The following is a 20,389-nucleotide window of genomic DNA, read 5'->3' on the forward strand; positions in this document are numbered from 1 at the left end:
AACGACCCTTGGGGAGGCGACGGTATCCCTCCAGTCCTCATCATCTAGGATCAATCCATCCACTGTCCACTGGTTCCTAAGTACCACCAAGGGATCCTCCGTGTGATTAACTAGTTTTTTATAAATCAAGGAGATCGTTTTCATTGGGAGATGACGTCCAACACACGATCCTCCAACGGGGAAGCCTCCGGGAGCGTCGTGTCACGGGGAATACTTGCCAGCAGCGCATGCCGAATCTGAAGGTAACGAAACCTCTTGGTCCCCTGCATTTGATACCGTTCCTGCAGAGTCTCAAATGGGAGGATGCCATCCTTACCCCAGAGATCCCCAACTCTGGAAATTCCAATGAGGTCCCATTTGTCAAAACCCTTGGACTTCCATAGACTGCCCAAACGTTCAGAATTCCAGAGGGGTGTAGCCAGCGTGATTTTCCCCACCCAACCAATGGAGCGGTTAACCTCGTGCCAGACATAAACAGCAACCGCCGCTTGTCCCACCAAGGGAAAACGTCCACGCCTCGCATAAAGTGCCCTAGTGAATTACCCCCGGGAACCTGGCCACGATCCTTAATATAGCCGGGGTCCAACGGCGAGCCATAAACAGCCTGGTTAACCGCCACCAAATGTGACGCCCAGTAATATTTACGAATATTAGGCAGACCAATCCCCCGTCATACCATGGTAACGTCACTTTAGCAAATGCGATTCGGGGCCTACCATCCCAAAGAAGCTGTCTCTGGAGAGACTCAATCTCCCTGAAATACGACGGGGAAACCGGGTCCATAGAGTTCTGAAGCGCGTAGAGGAAACGAGGAAGAGCCATCATCTTAAACAGAACAGCACGACCGAGAAGAAAGAGCGAAAGCGACTTCCAGCGATTCACATCGCACCTAAGCCGAGCCAAGGGAGGCAACAGGTTATTGGAGTATCTGCTCTGCTGGTCCAAGGATATAAAAATACCAAGATATTTGAATCCCTCCGTTGCCAGTTTAACCGGGCACCCTGAAGGAACCTCCGGGGGATCGCCACTCAAATCAAACAGAACCGACTTCGTCCAGTTAATGGCGAAGCCTGAATATCTACTAAACACCTCCAGGATGTCTAAGAATGCTGTAAGCGAATGTCGAGGAGAGGTCAAATACAACAAAATATCATCCGCGTAGAGCGATATCTTGACTTCCCAGTCGGATGTCCATCGGAGCCCCCTAATCGATCTGTTCCAGCGGACCCAGGCCGCAAGCGGCTCGAGCGCCAATGCAAATAGCAGCGGGGAGAGAGGACAGCCCTGTCTGGTGCCCCTCCCCAACGCAAAATCAGCCGATCTACGGTTATTAACAACTACTCGGGCCAGCGGACCGGAATATAAGAGGCGGACCCAGGAAACAAACTCCAAGCCTATGCCCAACTTGCCCAAGATGGCAAAAAGATAGGGCCATTCCACTCTGTCAAAAGCCATGGTGGCGTCCAAGGATAACAGAATCGTCTGCTCGTGTATCTGTGAAGCCCCTCAGAGAACCCCATGCAACCTGCGCAAATTAGGAGCTGTTTTCCGGCGGGGCATAAAACCCGACTGGTCTGGATGAATCAACGTCGTGATAACCTTTACCAGGCGGTTCGCCAGAAATTTCGCCAAGATTTTAGGTTCCGCATTTAACAAGGAGATTGGCCTGCGGGGGTCCCTCACAGCGAGCGAGGCACAGGGAGTAAATCGCCAGCCGTCCCCGCGACCGCCGACCGGGCCGACACCAGGCCGCCCCGGTGGCCGATGTTGTCGCACTGCGGCCGGGGGACCCGGCTACTCAAGACCCCGGCTTCCAGCCAGCGCAGGCTGCAGCTCCCCAGGCGGCGCTGCGCGGTCACCGGGGCCCGCAAAATGACCGGGGTAGTCTTACCGGGCGCCGCTTACTTTCCCCCGCCTATTGCACTAGGCGGGGATCAGGATTTTTGCGAGGATGATGGGCTGGTGGAGCTGGGTCGGCCGGAGCCGGTGGTCAGGCGGCCATCTTGGTCGCCGGCTCGGCTCCTCACAATATATGAGATTTAATTTATAATACTCTGGTATCACTTTTCATTCAAAACTTATTCTTTTAAATGCTCAGGTAACTTTCTCGTCCAATCATTCTTCCTCAGAATGGACTCTTCCTGTTCCTCCTGTAACTCGTTTTTCTCTGTGTTCTTTTCTCTCCTCAATTTAGCCCTCACTAATAATCCATCTTCCTACTTCGCCTTACCACACCTGACTGTTTCTTATATTCCATCTTTTTCTGTCCTCCACACTATACTTCCTCAAATTCACAATCTGTTTTGAAGTTGACCACTTTAATAAACCCTTTCTTTTGTCACCCAGCAACCATGTGTGCACAAAATCCCCACACTCGTACTCACTTCCTCTACACTTCCCATCCTTCATGTACTTTGTTTTAATTTGTACCTTTCTCAACAATTTCTCCTCATTTTCTACTATTCCTCCCATCTATCCTGGTACAGGCTTAGTACATGTTTTTTCCCCCCTTAATAACACAAAGGTGCCTCCGTTATAGTGGAATGCAGAATGGTGTAATAACTCACTAGCAGTTTCTTTATTTCCTCTTTCCATTCTAATCCACTTGAACAGACAATTGTTTGTTTCCACTAAGAACTCTACTCAATCGTTAAACTCAGCTGTTTTCCTGTGGATGCCCATTCGCTGTCCTCACATGCTTCACCCCCCACAAACACATCCCAAATACTTCTGATATGAATTAAGGACCTTTATAATACAGTACTGTCTCCGGATATCGTTCCATTCTCCACACCTTCTCACAAAGTTCCAATATTGTCCAGGACTTTACTTTGCTTAGTAAACTCACCTCAGGACATTTAGAATAGTAGTTCACCATTACTATGGCAAACCTTGTCCCACTACTCTCCAACTCACATGGACCACAGATATCCATAGCAACTTTCTGCCACACTTTGGACGGAAATTTTTTAATAACAACCGGCATTTCTTTTACTCAATGCGTCTTTTCCATACATACCTTTCCACATCCTAGTCTTTACCTGGCCACCAAAAGTCCTCTCTCACCTTCCTCTTCATACCAGACATTCCCCCATGACCTTCATGCAAAATCACCAACAGCCTTTACCTCAACTCTACTTGTAGCACTAACTTGTCTCCTTTCCTCACAATTCCATCCTGGCATGATCGTTCCGACCACACATTCTTATAATTTGCTATCTCCCATCATTGATCGTTCTTTAGCTTAATTTCTCACGAGAACTTACATTTCTATGTCCTTCGCTACAATCTCCCTCTACTCATTCTCTGAAATGGCGTTAACTTTCATGCATACAATGACCGCAACCATTCAATCTTCCTCTTCTTCTTCAGTATCCTTTTGCAATAGTAATCTAGATAAACAGTCTGTATTCACAGTGCGCAGACATGGGACATACCTCACTTTAAATGCGTTCTCTTGCAACCTATAAATCCACTTCGCAATTCGCCCGTACTTTTTGAAATGAAAACATCAGCTAGCAGTTTGTGGTCAGTTAGTAATTCAAGCTCCCTTCCCCACACGAAATTTTGAAAATGTTGGACTCCCCAACAATAGGCAAGCGCTTCTTTTTCGATCGTCCAATAACTTGCTTCCGCCCCCTTCAGTGTTCTCGTGGATAATACCACTACTCTTTCTTTTCTGTTGCATACTTGAATAAGCACAGCCCCCAGTCCACGCATACTCACATCTGTGGAGACTGCAGTATGATCATGTACCTCAAATGGTGTCAACTGCACCGCATTTACTATATTTTCATAACCTGTCAATTGCTACTCGACATGCACTCGTCTATTCATAATGCTGCCCCTTCTATATTACCATCCGAAGAGGTTGCATTTTGTCTGAAAAATTACTTACTAATTTGGGGAAATAATCTGCCAGGCCTAAAAAAGAACTCCGTTGATTTTTATCAACTGGACGCGGAGCCTTCTCAATTTCTCAGCAAAAGTGCAATATCCCACACGACCTGTATATCTTCTATATTGGCTCTAAGTGCTCAATGCCCTGACCTTAAGCTAACTTCAAAGCATATGAGAGTTTTGTATATTTTGTTTTAGTTTATATTAATTTCAGCCATGTTAATATCCTGCCATATTTTGACATGTTCAAAACATTATTTACAGTTATTTTAACCATATACATTTGAATGTTTTAATCATCAAAAATACATTTATACAAAAAGTCAAAAGGAAAATGTTATTTCATACAATTAGCATAAACACTTATTACAGTGTACATGTCAATTGTGTTCACAAATGTATTTTGTACACATCCCCATATCGCAATCCACTCTCTCTCACTCATACACAAATCAGACAAGCTCTCATATGCACCACTCATTCCGATCCCAGCCACATATGACGTACACTACAGATTAAAACTTGGAAAGGTCTCCAATTTCTGTTGCTATGTTGTGGACTTGGATCTCTCAGAAAGATAGTCAAGGTACATTTTGGTGGGTGAAAGATGGTAACACTCCACCTTCTTCAGGACCACACAGTAAGCACCACATACTGTGGTGGACCAATATGGGGAAATCTGTCTCACATGTTCTGTCCACATCCCTCTTGTCATGTGATGCCCCATAATATAATATAAAATAAAAGGTTTCTGCTCTTCTCAATAGCTTCCATCAACTTGTTTTTACATTTTATTCCCTCATACGTTATAGTATGGCCTAAATATTCAACATTCTGACATGCAAATGTAATTTTTTTAAATTTTCACTGTGAGCCCCGCCGTCTCCAATATCCCACACACTTTTTTGTAATAACACATCGTGTATGTATTTGCTTTCTGCCCAGACCAAGATGTTGTCCTGAAAAACCTTACATTCTTCACCTCACCCAGCAAATTTTGCATAACCTGCTAAAACACCGCCGAAATGGACACAAGGCAGATTGGCATGCACACAAATCGAAATGCCCCTTCAGGCCTTATGAATGAGTTTAGGTGTCTGCAATCTGGGTGTTATAATATCTGATGCTATGCGCTTGGGAGGTCGAGCGTAGAATAAAACTGTCCTCTTTTAACACCCACCAATAACTCATTTATGTTGGGTATGGGAAGACAATCGACCCATATATTGTCATTGAGATCTCTTAAATCTATACATATTCTGATACTACCATTATGTTTACAAACAATTACAACTGGACGTAACTATTCTGGCGAGTTTTTTTTTTTGTGTTCTATCACACCCTTTTCCATTACCATGGCCAATTTTGCCTTCAATGCATCCTTCAATATAACAGGCACCTTCCGCACCTTATGGGCTTTTGCAACCGCTCCCTTTTTTGGACTATTTTGTCTCCAAACTTTCTTAATCATCCCAGCCTATCTCAGAATAAGTCTACTTTTTTTCCACCACCCCACATCGATGCTTGTTCCTTTGCACTGGGATTCAATACAATGTTTAACGCTCTCTGTTCCAACCAACTAAGAAAACAACAGTCTTTCTCCACCACATACATCCAACCTGTAGTCTCTTTCTTTAAAGTGTAGATTTGTTTGGAAACATCTCACAATAGGCAATTTTGTTTACAATACCCAGCCAACTAAACTTTAGTTTCCAACAAATCTTTTTCTACCCAACTTGCCCCAAGTTTCTTGGTTGATAAGCATAGACGGCGAACATGAATCCAGCCACATTTCAACTTAAGTCTCATTCATCAAAACCAAACATTTAGGCGGATAATATTGCTCACATTCTGAAATGTTGAATCTGGTTTCACACACTGGTGATCCTTCCAAAATATCATATAACATCAACACTTCAAAATCTTCATCTGATTCACATTCCTTTGAATCTGTATTTTTCCCTCCTTGCTGTACAAAATGTATTCTATCTTTGTGTTCCGTTTTCGCTTTACTTGACATCTTTTTCTCTTCTTCCTTAACATAGCGCGACGTATCTTCTATGCTTTAAGCCACTACAGTAGCCTTTTCTAATGAAGGGTCTTACATGCTTACCAACTATACATTATTTTCATATTTACAACTCGGGTCATTAATCAGTCTAGTATAATTACCTTATGCAGTTCTTTAAAACTACATGTGGCAGCTAATGTTCTCAACGCACTCACATAGATCTACAGACTTGTTAGATGACTGCACCCATGAGAATAATCTGTAGTGCTCTACTGCTACGACTCTGACCTTCGTACCATAATGTGTCTTAAGTGCTTTCCTTGCCATGACATATATTCATCATCCCCTTCACCTTCCTCATCAGATCCTGCTTAATCGTCTACATTTCCGTTACCACATGGCAGTGTGTTCCATATGTTCCTCCCTGCTATCACCTAGACTATGCTGCCACATAGCCACCTTCCTTCTTGTGATGAAAATGTTTCCACCTAAAGCTTCTAGATAGGTTTTGAAGACTTCATGCTAATACTCCCATGGCATAACTGAATCACCAGGGGCAGCTAGGAAGACTGGTGGGGATGTAATGCATTGCAAAAGTATTCACAGTTGTCTCCAAAACCTTTCTTTAAGTCGTCTTGCAGCTTCACATTGAACTGGCTTCAATAAGAGCAGATGTTCACCGTTGTATGGTAACAATACTTTAATCAAAGTTACCCAAAATGTCAAAAATATAAGCGCTGCTAATGTTTGTCAGTCGTGTTGTTGGTTACTGAGCTGACTTCATGCGTCAATTTCCAATCGTACGATATGCTCAACTCAGCGCATTCTTCAAACACACTCAAATTAAGCCTTTGGCACGCCAGATTCAACAAACATGCATCAACATAGTGGTTTCTTCGATTTATGCTATTTGAATCTATGCACTGACTAACATAATGAACTCAGCCTCACGTGCAGCTTCAGTGCATTCCTTACACCAGTCAGCTGAGCCAAACGCGCTAGTACATGCTCCCACAATAATGGAATGGAATGAAGACGTGTGCTGGAGACACATGATCACTCAACCCTGCGCACTTCAACGTGCTTCGCTCTCACCATAATCTTTTCAAGCTGTTTAAGGGTTAATTCTTCCACAAAAAAAATACCACCACTGTGGTGATACACTGCCTACACAGTTACTTTCCTCAGGGGCTACTCGTCCGGTTCTGTCACTGTTCTCACAAATACGCGCTGACGAAATACCGACCGCTGCCGCTTGCCCAATACAATTTCGAATTAGTGTTGGTCTGGGTAGTGAGACATCCCACCCTCGTCGCCATTGAAGAAGTATACCATACCTTCACCAATATTTAGGTTGTTCAATTTATATTTCAAGTACAGAAATGCGATCAACCCTGGAAAGACCTAGTCAGTAACTGCCAGTGCTATATTCAATCAGGGCACATACATGCTATATTCCATTTCATTGTCTAGCAGATGTTGCTAAGACTACTGTTACATAGATATATTCTACTACAATACAACATTAAGCTTCTCAGGAAAATATTCCTCTTCCTGCTCATTTGAAGAAAACCGAGATTAAAGCGATGGCGATATTCCGCCTTGACTGTGGGGGCTGTTTTTCACGGTCTTCTTCACCGTCTGCCGCAGCTCCAACTAACTCAAAATGATGGTGCTAGCCTCCTACTTGGTCTGCTCCACCACCCTCCTTTAATACATGTTCTGCCTGGCCTGCACTGTTCCATTCATGGCTCTAGTCCTCCGTACCTGTAGAACAAACTTGTTCCTTATCAAACTGCTCACTCTGCTAGTCTTCTCTCCTTCTTCTGATTGTTTCCAGGTTTCACCACTCCAGATGTGGTGGTCGCGCCTTTTCCTGTCTAGGCCCAAAACAGTTGAATTCTGTTCTTCTACCAATCCACCTTCAACATAACTTTTTTTTTGGATTCTTTTTATTAATTCTCGAAAAGAGGCAAATCGCAATGCCGCCACGCAGGACGATATATTATCAACAAAACAACCCAGAAGTGATTGATCCTACTGCATAATTATACACGGAAAATTGACTACCACATACTACCTGTTAGACCTGACATCCTTGGCATGGTTTTCCCCCATCTTTTTGCCTCTGACTCATGTATTTTTGATGCTGTGCTGGATTTCGTTTTTGCTGGTTTAGATGCTTTGGACCCTCTGCCACTGCTGATCAGTGTCAGAGGGTAAGTGCTCCCTCTGTAAATTGTCATATTGATTGGGTATACCTACTTGGCATATTTGTATCACCACGAAGTCCCTAGTAGAGGGCACTGTGTGTGCCAGGGCTGGTGATGACAAATGCTACTAGTGGGCCTGCAGCGCAGATTGCGCCACCCACATGAGTAGCTTTTAAAAGGTGACTCAGGCCCGCCAGCGCAGGGCCTGTGTGCAGTCAGTGACTGCCATGTCAGCCTGGCCAGTGTCCCCACTGGCTAGGCTTAACCCTCCCCTGTCTGTGCACCTCAGCCACCCCTATGGAAGGCTCCAGGTACCCCCCTGGGTAGGGTGCAGTGAATGGATAGGGTAGAGCGTGTACTAGTGCAGGTAACATGCTCTGGTAGAGAGCAGCAGCCACTTTGTGTGCTCACTGCTGTAGGGCTGTAGGGCTCCCTAGGGTAGCCTGGGGAGGCTGGTCCCATTGGATCCCAGCCTATCTCCCTATAGGAACAAGATGGAACATCCATGAAAGATATCCCTGAACTCAGAATTAAATGACACATCTTTTGGTGAAGGTTGTTTTTGGATCCTGGGGTTGAGAATAGCATTTTTAGAAGTGGCTGTTCTTTTGTATAAACCTTTCTGTGTGCCTGGGCCTGTGTGTGGAATGCCTGCGTGACAGGAGCTGCAGGGCCCCGGAGGGGGTTGGAGTCAGCCCAGGGGTGAAAGGCGACATCTGTTGCCCGGGGAAGGGGAGAGAGAAGAGCCTGATAGTGCTGGGCTGTGCCTGCCTGACCACCGTGCTGGCTAACTCCCCTGCCGGTCCACTGTCACCTCTGGCCCTGAAGCTGTCAGGAAGAAGAACACCAGAAACATTCCAGAGCCAAGGATCCCCTTGCACAAAGGACTTCAAAGGCGTTCAGGGGTATAAGGGAAGGACCCCTTACTACAGAAGATTAGATTCTGAAACTCTACAATCAAGACGGACCCTCTGCTGGAAGGAGGACGGCGAGAGAACAAAAGGAAGATTGCCTTGCTGTGTGCTCTAAGGGCTGACCTGTTCTGCTGTATCACTGGAAGCTGAGGAGGGGAAAGGGACTTTGCTGTGGGCTGTGTCCCTGCCTGCTTGAAACTGCTGAGACTTTGCTGTGTGCTGTGCCTACAGCTTGAATCTCCAAGGGCCTGAGAAGAGCTGGCTCCCTGTCTGCAACCCAGGAACATAAAGGTTGCCCAAGGACTGCAAGACTCTGCTGTGCCCCCCCCCTGAAGCTGTGGGCCGGGGAGATCGTGAAACTGCTGTGTGCAGTGAACATCGGGGACTGCTCGACTAAGCCTGGCTGTGTGTCCCGGATAGCGCGCTGGCTGCTCTCTGCTCTGATTGAGAGCGCCGCGCTGATTGCTGCCTGCTTTGCCCCGAGATCGGCGTGTTCATCGACACGTGCTCGTGGGGGCCGAGGGGTTCTGAAGCTCCCCCAGCGCAGCGCGGGTTAATTCCGCTTGCCTGCATCATCACCGCCGCGGGCCCGGGCCCTGAAATCGACCTCGAGGGTCTGCTTGCATTCACGAAGGGGCCGTGCGGTGATTGGCCGTGGCCGGAGGCTGGTAGAGAAGTGCCGCGACCGGATTGGCTGATTCCCCCCAGAGCTGCGGACGTCACTGAGGGCTCGGCAGAAACGCCGCGACGGGATTGGCTGGCTTCGCCGAAGCTGCTGCGAGAGCCAAGGAAGTGCTGTGATCACCGCCGGGACCGGGGAAGACTGACCCGACCTCGCCGAGGGATCTGGAGAAGTGCTCGAGCCCCCGGCCTGCCGTCTCTGCTCCCCGCCGCTCCCCGAAGGATTGAGAGCAGGCGGAGAGCCTGCTGAGACCGGCCGGGCCCGAGCGTGAATGAGCGCTCCCCAGCGAGGTCCACCTGAGGCAGGAGAAGTGCCGGGGGAGGGAAAAGGAGTCCCCCCCGGCCCTCGGGTGAGACGCGCTTGTAGCGCTTAGGCTTCTCAGCGGTAGGGGAATGATTCCTCTGGCACAGGTTGGCATCCACCTTGTTTTCCTTGCTCGTTTTTAGGGCTAATATAAAGTCAATCAGTATTACTCGTTGTTTTTGATACCGAGGGACTAGAGACTATTTTTGTTTTGATTCTGAGGACTGCCTATTTACAAGAACCATTAAGAATTAAGTGCAACCTTGTTCTAAATGAAGTGTTTAACGTGCAACCTTTAAGTTAGAAATGCTATGTGTTTTAAAGAAGTGATTATCATGCAACTGCTTCATTTACATGCTGAAACTAGATAAAGTTATATATTTTTTATAAAAATATACTTACCTGTGTGGTCTCAGTTTGTGGTGGATTGGGGATTATTGTTGTGTTAAGTGCAAATGTTATCCACATTGTCTCCGAGTTTAGCCTAGACTGCTCGCGCCATGCTACCTAGAGGGTGAGCAGGGGTTATCTCAGAGGGTTATTCCGTCGCCCTGACCGGAGCTAGGGGTCCCTACTTGGGCCAAGGTACTTACATTTGCCAACCAGAGACTCCCGGTTCTAACATTGGTGGCTCGCGGTGCGGATTTTGAACTAATAATTGCACTTGACCGGCAGTAATTTCTTGTACATCACTAGTCTAGTTTAGCAGAACAGGTTGCGCAAGACTTTTTCTTTTTGGTGAAACCTTTTTAGTTGAAAAAGGGTAGGAAGCATCATGTCTCGGAAAGCGCCAAGCGTGAATGGAGACGTGGAGGTGGAATTTGAAATCCAGAAGTTGTTAACCTATAACAAGGAGCAACTGAGAAAGGTCTGCAAACAGCTTGAATGCCCAGTGAGGGGCGGCGCAAATAAGGAAGAGCTACAGACAGCTCTGAGGGCCTGGTGGGAGGCCAAACATGGTGTCCCAGAAGCTCCTATGGAAGAGGGTGGCGCACAGGAGATTGGGTTTTGGCCCAGTGAATTGCCAGTGGCGAAGCCAGCGTCTAGGGCCGGCAGCTCCCACTCCAGTAGGAATATTTCTCCAGAGGAAGTGGAGGAGAATCAGAGAACTAGGGCCCATGAGATTGAGCTTTTGAAACTCAGAGCGGACGCCGATGAGAAGAAACTGCGCCTGGAAATTGAGAGAGAGGCACAGGAGAGGAGGCATGCTCTCGCTTTGGAGGAAAAGAAGCTCCAATTGGCTCATGAGAGGAGCATGAAGGAATTGGATTTCAAATATAAAGAGAGGGGGTCCAGTTCTAATGGTGGCAGCGCACAACCAGTACAGGCGGGTAAGGTATACATACCAAAGGATCTGGTACAGAATTATCAGAGGGGTGAGGATATTTATGCGTGGTTCAGAGCGTATGAACTTGCCTTAAAGATGAATGAGGTGCCTGAGAAGAATTGGGGAGCAGGATTGTGGAAGCATTTTGAGGCCTCTGGGAGGGATGTTTTGGCACCCTTAGAAGCAGAGGATGCTTTGTCCTACTCCGCCATGAAGGAGGCTTTGTGCCTCAGGTATGGGCTCACTGCTGAACAGTACCGCCAGAAGTTTAGGAACTTCAAGAAGCTTGATTCAAGTACTTGGGTGGAGTGTGTGAGTATGTACACGCGTGCACTGGAAGGTTGGATGAAGGGCAGCAAAGTTACTGATTATGTGGGGTTGTGTCACTTGATTAGTAGGGAGCACTTAAGTAGTTTGTGTGTCCCAGAGCTGCGCCAGCATCTTTTGGATAGTAAGTTAACTGATCCCAGTGAGCTTGCTAAAGAGGCGGACCGGTGGACTAGCACCAGGGTCCACAAGGGGGTGGTGAGTACCCCAGCCAAGGGTGGACAGGGTCCCCAGCAGAAGAGTGGGGGGGACACGGGTAATCAAAAGGAGTCTTCTAAAGGGCCCCAAACTGGTTCCCAGGAGAAGGTGTCTCAACCCCCCAAGTCTAAGAAGTCCTGGCCCCGTAAGGGCAAGCAGGACAACAGGCCCCCGCCTACCTGCTTTACATGTGGGGCGGTGGGGCACATTGCCCCCAAATGTCCAAAGAAACCTCCAGCACCCTCTGGTGCTCCAGCACCGGCATTGGCCAGTGTAGCTTTGGGAGGGGATTTGATCTCTAGTGGGGAGGAAGGGTTAGCAGTGATGACCCTTGTCTCTTTAGGAGACCGAGAGATGGCCCAGGAAACCTTGCTGCCCCAAAACACTAAGAAATACGGGCAGAAGGTGACCATCAATGGACAGGTGGTGGAGGCTCTGAGAGACACAGGGGCCAGCGTGACATATGTTAGGTGTCAGTGGGTGTCTGAAGAGCAAATTGTTCCCCAGGTACTCCGGCCTGTGGTGGCAGCTGACAGTTCAGTGCGCTACTGCAGGCTGGCGAAAGTTCCATTTGAATGGGGAGGAGTCTCCGGTATTTTGGAGATTGTAGTAAGTGATGCCTTGCCTGTAGATTGTCTATTAGGTAATGACCTGGAGAGCTCCCCATGGAAAGAGGTGGAGCACCGGACTCACTTGGAGATGTTGGGTTTGCCTGCGTGGATCTGTGTGTCCACCCGTGCAATGACAGTAAGAGAGGGCGGTCTAACAGAGCTGGAGCCTGGAACAATGGCCCAGGGACCTGCCAAGAGAGGAAGGGGTAGAGGGCGCGGGAAACCGGCCCCCACTGTTCCCACGGTCCAGGAGGAGGCAGACCCGGAAGGGGATGCCCTGGAACCTACAGGGGAGCAGGTGGCCGAACTAGGGGAATTGCCTGAGCTGTCCCAGTGGCAGCAAGAGGGTGGTCCCTCCAGGGAGGAATTCTGCCAGGCTCAGAAGGAGTGCCCTTCTCTCATTGGTGTGCGGCAGCAGGCTGCTGACCAGGCCGCAGGCCTGGGGTCCAAGGAGCATTTGATCTATTGGGAGGATGACTTACTTTATAGTGAGCCTAAGTTCGCTGAGCCCGGCGCAGCCCGTGTGCTGGTGGTACCGGAGCGCTTCAGGAACTTCCTACTGGGTCTGGCTCATGACGTGCCTCTCGCAGGACATCTGGGGCAAGACAAGACCTATCACAGGCTTGTCACCCATTTCTACTGGCCCCAGATGAAGACGCACGTCTCTGCCTTTTGTAAGTCTTGTCAGACTTATCAGGCCAGTGGCAAGAGTGGAGGGAAGCGCGTGGCACCCCTCCAACCCTTTCCCGTGGTGAGCACCCCTTTTGAGCGGGTGGGCATTGACATCGTGGGGCCCCTGGATCCCAAGACAGCCCTAGGCAACAGGTTTATCCTGGTCTTGGTGGACCATGCCACTCGGTACCCGGAAGCCCTTCCGCTCAGGACAGTCACCGCCCCAGTGGTGGGCCGTGCACTGATGGGGATCTTTTCCCGGGTGGGATTTCCGAAGGAGGTCGTTTCGGACCGCGGGACAAACTTCATTTCTAAATATATGAAGTCCCTGTGGAGTGAGTGTGGGGTGACATACAAATTCACCACTCCTTACCACCCTCAAGGAAATGGTTTGGTTGAGAGATTCAACCGCACATTGAAGGGCATGATCATGGGCCTGGAGGAGCCCATGAGGCGGAAATGGGATGTCTTGTTGCCATGCCTGTTGTTTGCCTACAGGGAGGTGCCTCAGAAATCATTAGGGTTCAGTCCCTTTGAGTTGCTGTATGGCCACCCTGTCAGAGGGCCTCTGGCTCTGGTGAAGGAGGGGTGGGAGAAATCCCGTGGGAAAACCCCTCAGGATGTGTTCAGCTATGTGCTGGCCATTCGCAACCAGACCAAGCGCTTCAGGAAGCTCGCTCAAGAGAACCTGGAGGCTAGCCAGGAGGAAATGAAGAGGTGGTATGACCAGAACACTTCTCTAGTGGAGTTCCAACCTGGACAGAAAGTGTGGGTGATGGCGCCAGTGGAGCCTTGTGCGCTCCGTGACAAGTGGTCTGGCCCATATGAGGTGGTGGAGCGCAAGAGCGAGGTTACCTATTTGGTTAACCTGAAGACTCCCAGGCAGCCCCTGAGAGTGCTCCATGTGAACCGCCTCAAACCCCACTTTGAAAGAACTGAAGTGACTATGCTCATGGCTACAGATGTTGGAGGGGAGGAGGATAGTGATCCTCTCCCTGACCTCCTGGCAGTCAAGGAGCAAGATGGGTCAGTGGATGGTGTGGTCCTCTCCCCCACCCTGACCCCAGAACAGCAGGAGGACTGTCGCCGAGTCTTGGGTCAGTTCGCCCCACTGTTCTCCCTGACCCCAGGTGTCACCAAATGGTGCGTCCACGACGTGGACACTGGAGACAGCATGCCTGTGAAACAGAAGTTTTATAGGGTGGCTGACAAGGTCAGAGCTAGCATCAAGGAAGAAGTTTCCAAGATGTTGGCGCTTGGGGTTATTGAGCCCTCCAGCAGCCCCTGGGCTAGCCCAGTGGTCTTAGTGCCTAAGAAAGCTGCTACCCCCGGTGGCCCCCCAGAACTTCGGTTCTGCGTGGACTACCGTGGGCTCAATGCGGTCACGAAGACTGACGCGCACCCCATCCCCAGAGCTGATGAGCTGGTGGATCGGTTGGGAGCTGCCCAGTACCTGAGTACTTTTGATTTGACTTCAGGGTACTGGCAGATTGCCTTAACTGACGGGGCAAAGGAGAGGTCAGCATTTTCAACGCCAGAAGGACACTTCCAGTTTCGTGTCATGCCCTTTGGGTTGAAAAATGCCCCCGCCACATTTCAGAGATTGGTCAACCAGGTACTGGCAGGGCTGGAGCAATTCAGCGCAGCCTACCTGGATGACATTGCGGTGTTCAGCTCCACTTGGGAGGAACACCTGCAACACCTCACTGAAGTGTTGAAGGCTCTGCAGAAGGCAGGCCTCACTATCAAGGCCAGTAAATGCCAGATAGGGCAGGGATCTGTGGTGTACTTGGGACACCAGGTGGGGAGCGGCAAGGTGGCGCCCCTACAGGCGAAGATTGACACCATTCTGGCTTGGGAACCCCCCAAGACCCAGACTGAGGTGAGAGCCTTTCTAGGTCTCACCGGGTATTACAGACGGTTTGTCAAAGGCTATGGCACCATTGTGGCCCCTTTGACAGAGCTGACATCTAGGAATCAGCCCAGGAAAGTGAATTGGACTGAGGCCTGTCAAACTGCGTTTGACACCCTCAAAACTGCCATGTGCACAGCACCGGTGCTTAAGGCACCTGACTTTTCAAGTGAGTTCATTGTGCAAACTGACGCTTCAGAGCAAGGCGTGGGAGCAGTGCTCTCACAGATCAATGATGAGGGAGGAGACCAACCTGTGGCTTTCATTAGCCGGAGGCTAATCCCCAGGGAACAAACATGGAGTGCCATTGAAAGAGAAGCTTTCGCTGTGGTCTGGGCTCTGAAGAAGCTGAGGCCCTACCTGTTTGGGACTCACTTCCGCGTTCAGACCGACCACAGGCCCCTCAGATGGTTAATGCAGATGAGGGGTGAGAATCCAAAATTGTTGAGGTGGTCCATTTCCCTACAGGGGATGGACTTTACGGTGGAGCACCGCCCTGGTACAGAACACGCCAATGCTGACGGTCTGTCCAGATTCTTCCGCCTTAGTGATGAGGACTCCCAAGAGGTTGGGTAGTTCTCCCCACTTTCAGCTGGAGGGGACACGTGTTAGACCTGACATCCTTGGCATGGTTTTCCCCCATCTTTTTGCCTCTGACTCATGTATTTTTGATGCTGTGCTGGATTTCGTTTTTGCTGGTTTAGATGCTTTGGACCCTCTGCCACTGCTGATCAGTGTCAGAGGGTAAGTGCTCCCTCTGTAAATTGTCATATTGATTGGGTATACCTAATTGGCATATTTGTATCACCACGAAGTCCCTAGTAGAGGGCACTGTGTGTGCCAGGGCTGGTGATGACAAATGCTACTAGTGGGCCTGCAGCGCAGATTGCGCCACCCACATGAGTAGCTTTTAAAAGGTGACTCAGGCCCGCCAGCGCAGGGCCTGTGTGCAGTCAGTGACTGCCATGTCAGCCTGGCCAGTGTCCCCACTGGCTAGGCTTAACCCTCCCCTGTCTGTGCACCTCAGCCACCCCTATGGAAGGCTCCAGGTACCCCCCTGGGTAGGGTGCAGTGAATGGATAGGGTAGAGCGTGTACTAGTGCAGGTAACATGCTCTGGTAGAGAGCAGCAGCCACTTTGTGTGCTCACTGCTGTAGGGCTGTAGGGCTCCCTAGGGTAGCCTGGGGAGGCTGGTCCCATTGGATCCCAGCCTATCTCCCTATAGGAACAAGATGGAACATCCATGAAAGATATCCCTGAACTCAGAATTAAATGACACATCTTTTGGTGAAGGTTGTTTTTGGATCCTGGGGTTGAGAATAGCATTTTTAGAAGTGGCTGTTCTTTTGTATAAACCTTTCTGTGTGCCTGGGCCTGTGTGTGGAATGCCTGCGTGACAGGAGCTGCAGGGCCCCGGAGGGGGTTGGAGTCAGCCCAGGGGTGAAAGGCGACATCTGTTGCCCGGGGAAGGGGAGAGAGAAGAGCCTGATAGTGCTGGGCTGTGCCTGCCTGACCACCGTGCTGGCTAACTCCCCTGCCGGTCCACTGTCACCTCTGGCCCTGAAGCTGTCAGGAAGAAGAACACCAGAAACATTCCAGAGCCAAGGATCCCCTTGCACAAAGGACTTCAAAGGCGTTCAGGGGTATAAGGGAAGGACCCCTTACTACAGAAGATTAGATTCTGAAACTCTACAATCAAGACGGACCCTCTGCTGGAAGGAGGACGGCGAGAGAACAAAAGGAAGATTGCCTTGCTGTGTGCTCTAAGGGCTGACCTGTTCTGCTGTATCACTGGAAGCTGAGGAGGGGAAAGGGACTTTGCTGTGGGCTGTGTCCCTGCCTGCTTGAAACTGCTGAGACTTTGCTGTGTGCTGTGCCTACAGCTTGAATCTCCAAGGGCCTGAGAAGAGCTGGCTCCCTGTCTGCAACCCAGGAACATAAAGGTTGCCCAAGGACTGCAAGACTCTGCTGTGCCCCCCCCCCTGAAGCTGTGGGCCGGGGAGATCGTGAAACTGCTGTGTGCAGTGAACATCGGGGACTGCTCGACTAAGCCTGGCTGTGTGTCCCGGATAGCGCGCTGGCTGCTCTCTGCTCTGATTGAGAGCGCCGCGCTGATTGCTGCCTGCTTTGCCCCGAGATCGGCGTGTTCATCGACACGTGCTCGTGGGGGCCGAGGGGTTCTGAAGCTCCCCCAGCGCAGCGCGGGTTAATTCCGCTTGCCTGCATCATCACCGCCGCGGGCCCGGGCCCTGAAATCGACCTCGAGGGTCTGCTTGCATTCACGAAGGGGCCGTGCGGTGATTGGCCGTGGCCGGAGGCTGGTAGAGAAGTGCCGCGACCGGATTGGCTGATTCCCCCCAGAGCTGCGGACGTCACTGAGGGCTCGGCAGAAACGCCGCGACGGGATTGGCTGGCTTCGCCGAAGCTGCTGCGAGAGCCAAGGAAGTGCTGTGATCACCGCCGGGACCGGGGAAGACTGACCCGACCTCGCCGAGGGATCTGGAGAAGTGCTCGAGCCCCCGGCCTGCCGTCTCTGCTCCCCGCCGCTCCCCGAAGGATTGAGAGCAGGCGGAGAGCCTGCTGAGACCGGCCGGGCCCGAGCGTGAATGAGCGCTCCCCAGCGAGGTCCACCTGAGGCAGGAGAAGTGCCGGGGGAGGGAAAAGGAGTCCCCCCCGGCCCTCGGGTGAGACGCGCTTGTAGCGCTTAGGCTTCTCAGCGGTAGGGGATGATTCCTCTGGCACAGGTTGGCATCCACCTTGTTTTCCTTGCTCGTTTTTAGGGCTAATATAAAGTCAATCAGTATTACTCGTTGTTTTTGATACCGAGGGACTAGAGACTATTTTTGTTTTGATTCTGAGGACTGCCTATTTACAAGAACCATTAAGAATTAAGTGCAACCTTGTTCTAAATGAAGTGTTTAACGTGCAACCTTTAAGTTAGAAATGCTATGTGTTTTAAAGAAGTGATTATCATGCAACTGCTTCATTTACATGCTGAAACTAGATAAAGTTATATATTTTTTATAAAAATATACTTACCTGTGTGGTCTCAGTTTGTGGTGGATTGGGGATTATTGTTGTGTTAAGTGCAAATGTTATCCACATTGTCTCCGAGTTTAGCCTAGACTGCTCGCGCCATGCTACCTAGAGGGTGAGCAGGGGTTATCTCAGAGGGTTATTCCGTCGCCCTGACCGGAGCTAGGGGTCCCTACTTGGGCCAAGGTACTTACCTTTGCCAACCAGAGACTCCCGGTTCTAACACTACCCTATAGTCACAAATCAATGGTCGTATACTACATATTTAAGCCCTTTAGTCATCAGATATGGAATCACTTTGACCTTTCGCTACCAGATATTGCTGTAATGGTTCCCAGTTGTCTTTGGACTTAGATGATGATGGCAGTTCTTCTGCATACAACTCAAGAGTCTCTTTGCAGTATACCATATCCTTTATCCAGTGGTCAGTATGAGGGGCCAGAGAGCTCTCCCACGTTATTGTTCTTCGCCAGAATTTCCCCAGAACGCCTTTTACCTGAGGCACAAAGCATAGCAAACATATTGTAGGTGTGCACTGCAAATTCTGTTTGGACAAGACATTTAAACAATGTTTTACTTCATCCTAGTACTTTGCAAGAAGATTACAGTGCCATGCTAAGTGCCAAAAGTCTGCATCTGGTTGGCCACTCATTTTGCAATTACTTGTTTGCCAATTTTGTACAATGTAAGAGGCGTGTGGTAAATCTGGTGTATATATTTAAAATGGATGATTCTGAGATTTCCATTGGGGGTTAGTTTACCATTTAATGTGCATATATGCTCCCAGTCTTACGGAGTCAGTGGAGGGTCTAACTTATTGTTCCAGCGCATCAAGCTACGGTCTTCCCCTCTTACCACTGCCCAGTACAGTTTGGTAACCAATTTTCTTTTCTTGTATGTCACCAATAAAGTGGCAGGGATTGTAATGGAGGTGGTTCTAGAGGAAACGACTCATAATGTGTTTTGAACGCAAGTTTCACTCGATGAACAGTGAACTCAAATGGTATCTGATTGGTTATGTATTGAAGGTCTTCAGAGGTGAGAAAGTGCCCATCTGAGAATAGATCCTGCATATGTTTAATACCAATCGCTTGCCATGAGCGGATAGGACCCATTTCTTGTGTAACTGAAAGCGATGCATGATGTGCAATCGGCAGAGCCGGGGCATATATTGGGCGTTTGGCTGTCAGTTTACGGAGAGCTTGCCAAGCAGCAATAGTAGTGTCTACAGTGTTTATTTTCGTCCGGGTGGGGGGGTGCCTCTATGTGTGTGCGTTAATATCCCAGTCAGTGGAATAGGGTGCGCATCCCCATCTTCTACCGTAACATGAGGTGTGAAGGCGTGCAGGTTATACCAATAGTAGACGTATTGCGCCTGTGGACAGAGGTAATACAGGTATAGATCTGGTGCGCAGAATCCACCTTGAGCATAGTCTAGCGTGAGTGTGTGCCATCCCACTCCGGCTTGATTGCCGTTCCAAATTAATCTAAGCAAGTTGGTTCTTATTGTGTGAAAAAGGTGTTTTGGGAGCCTTATTAGGATATTATTGAAAATATATAAAAATGTGGTAGCCCGATCATTTTAATAACGACAAGGCGGTCGGCAAGGGATAGTGGTAAAGAGGACCCTCTGTCTACTTGAATTTCCAAAGCCGCGCAGGCCTTTCCATAATTTTCATGTATGACTACCTCTGGATCTCAATGCACCAACACTACCAGATATTTCACGGTATCAGTTGACCACATCAGCGGATATTCCATCTGCGGGGGAGCAGTGATTTTCGTCAATGGGACTATCACCGATTGATCCCAGTTTATCTGCAGAACAGGGAACAAGCCAAAACTAATATATTCCCATAGGATAGGGGACAAGTATTTTTGCGGTTCGCGAATGAAGAGCACCATGTTATCAGCATAGAGGGATATGCCAACGGGGCGATGGGTAAAGTTCAATGCTGCTTCTCTGTGACGTTGTCGGATCACACATGCCAGAGGCTCAAGCATGAGGGCAAATAACAGCGGCGAAAGCAGACCGCCCTGCCGAGTGCCCCTTTTGATGGAGAATGGCTCGGAGGTGAGACCCCCTATACGGACTTGCGCCGATGGTTAGTAGGTTTGCACAGACTCAAAAGGGCGTTCCAACTCTGGAACTATTATTTACCATTAGCTTCTGCCCCAGTATATAGATCTGCGGAAACATGGCAACAAAAGGGAATTGCTATTATTCAAACCCTACTATGGAAGGAGTCTTTGCATAATCAGAGAGGCTATTTCAGAGCTCTT

The 20,389-nt window shown here is 49.2% G+C and overlaps 1 protein-coding gene across 1 annotated transcript in view; it reads left to right on the forward strand.

The window, feature by feature from the left end:
* Positions 1–20,389, forward strand: part of LETM1 (leucine zipper and EF-hand containing transmembrane protein 1) — a 420,852-nt gene that overhangs the window by 179,218 nt on the left and 221,245 nt on the right. The window lies entirely within an intron of this gene.

The sequence above is a fragment of the Lissotriton helveticus genome, chromosome 2_2 (assembly GCF_964261635.1).
Source record: "Lissotriton helveticus chromosome 2_2, aLisHel1.1, whole genome shotgun sequence".
Classification (NCBI taxonomy): Eukaryota; Metazoa; Chordata; class Amphibia; order Caudata; family Salamandridae; genus Lissotriton; species Lissotriton helveticus.